We start from the raw sequence: 2,962 nt of genomic DNA on the forward strand, positions 1-2,962 counted from the left end.
CGTTTTGGGCATACTGGCGCGCGGCGGCGGTGGCGGTGACGACGGCCGTCGGGGCCGGTGCGCGCTGCGATCGTCACCGTCGCCGGGTAGAGGGGTAAAACAACGCCGGAAGGCACGCCCCGCACGTGACCGGCCGTCGACCAATCGCGGGGCGCCGCCATATCGCCTACCATGTTTGCTGCGGCCGCCAACGACGTCGCGCGCGCCGCCGTCCTCCGCGCGACGATCGCCCCGATTTTTCTCGGCGTCAATGAATCGCGATGCATATGATGCGTAGACATCACACAGTGTAATGAACATAAAAAAAGTGTTTGAGAGTTATAAACAGTGTGTGTTACAGAGACAATAAACGCGAGATGTTTTCAGGTGATACCTGACAGGCGACAGCGTACGACTTACTGACATTATGAATTAAAAATGTTATAAGAGTATTCAAATATAATACAATTTTTCAGAGCTCGCATTCGAATTATTGTTCCGTTAGGATTTGCGTGAACGTGGACTCCACAGGGACTTTAGCGAAGACGATATTTCTTGGAACATATTATTATACACCTATATTTAACGTCTAAATAATATGCATTAAACTAGTCAAAGGTATTTAATATATGTATTGTTGATGAAAAAAAAAATATTCAATGATTATATTATAAATTATATGATATAAGGATTATGGTTTAGGTTTAGGTTATTTGTAGTAAATTTGGCAACAAAATGAAGATAGGTTACCTACACTTTATGAAATAAAACATATAGATATTAAGCAACACTCATGAATATTATGCTTATATATTGATGTATATATAGTATACATATACTGATACTTATAGTCTATACCTTATTAGTAGGTACCTATAGGTACCTATTATAATACTTATGTATGCATTTATTTATTTTTAAATAGATAAAGTTCAATAACAATTAAATATATAGAACATGTTTTAAAATATAGTAATACATATCAGTATAATTATACATAATATAGATGTCTGAATCTCAAATCTTCACATTATTTTATCAATTTCAGCTAGAAAAAAGTTAATAAGATAATAACACAATGTATTTTTTAAATGTATGTAATAGATATTTATAGTTTCATTTAGAACAAAGTCAAAAATTGATACATATATACCTAATAGTCGATCGTGCTATATGATAAGTATTTTTAATATTTAACATTTTATTATTAATATATTTTATTAGGTTATAAGTTTATAATAATATCATTGACTAATAGTAAGGTCAGTGAATATGCACATAGTTTTATAATTATTATTTTTAAAAAAACCTATACCTGCCTATTTATATATTGCGTACGTATATAATAATTATTTGATGAAATGTATCTATAAATATAAAGACAAAAAATAAGTATATAGGTACATATATAATATCTTTTGAGAAATGTTGAATTTAATTTGTATTTAGAAGTAAAAATTGATATACCTATCTAGAACCTTGTATCTATATATACATTTTTTCATATATCTTGTTTGTCCTGATTAAATGTATATACACGACGTATATATAATATTATATATAATATAATATTATATATTATATATAATACAATTTACGTGTATTACACGTAAATAGTATATAATACACCTGACACTTATACGTATAGTTTCCATTAAATTAAAGTGATGACTGATAACTGACGAATAAACATTGATGTCTGACTAGATTTTTAATGTGATTAACTACAATGAACTAACTTAACAACATTCAAATTTCAAATAGCTATTATACATATACATATTATAGTATAGATAATTTTTTTTTTGAAATGTAACTTGATTCATAATATTAAATTTAGAAATATTTAAGCATAATTTTTAGGTTGGATCTGTATATAGATGATAATTTATAGTTCTATATGTAAAATCAACTATACTATGATACATTTTAAGTGATTTTATATCATATATTAGGTACGCCTATATATAATAATATATTTTATAAAATAAATATTTTAATTCAATTATGTCATATTATTATTCATTATTTAATAAAAATATATCTACAAGTGCGTGGTTATATTCTATATACTATATTATGTCTATATAAAGCATATAATATAAAAGTATACCTGCCTATATTCATGGATCTATAATATTTGATGCCATTGGCATGTGTATAGAATAGAAATGCGTGTAATTATTATGACTATTATTATTATTATTATAATTTATAAGTAATAGCTATACCGAAACGATATAGCTAGGTGCACGCTTATATAAAATATGTTTGTCCGGCATCCTCCTGCCTGTGTGATTTGTTCCACGAGAACATCGTATATTACCTCTTCTTGTAATTTAAATATGTACACTACAGCCTATAGAGAGGCCGCGGTGAATGACGCCAGCACACGCCGTCAAATAACCGTGTAAAACACGATTACCCACGATTTGTTATACATAATATATGTATATACATATATACGCACATGCCTATCATACAGCTATTACTATATAGGTGTAAACCGGAACCTCTTGTCTACGATATATATCTTCCTACACACACACACACACACACATACAAGGTGTCGGTGTTGTCTTGTAACAAATGTTCCGTATGATGTTTATATGTATTTATCCACTTTTCATCGTTGTTCTAGTAGGCTTACTATAAATAGTTTATAAATTATATACAATATACATAATTGCATAGGTATTATAGATATTAGACACCTATTGTTATGTTTACTTTATGACGTATATGTAATTTAAAAGTTTTATTAATCAATTTAACATGTATATTTTATATTTATTTTATTTATTACCTATTGATATATAATTATAGATACTATCTACTTTAGGTTTTATTAACTTTATAGAAGTAGCTCGTATGTATATCCAAGATATATATATTTTATACATTATGCACTGGTTTATTTTTATAATTTTGATAACACACACACACACACACACACACACACACACACACACACACACACACA

This window comes from Melanaphis sacchari, unplaced genomic scaffold, assembly GCF_002803265.2.
Source record: "Melanaphis sacchari strain LSU unplaced genomic scaffold, SCAv2.0 Contig0_pilon_pilon, whole genome shotgun sequence".
Lineage (NCBI taxonomy): Eukaryota > Metazoa > Arthropoda > Insecta > Hemiptera > Aphididae > Melanaphis > Melanaphis sacchari.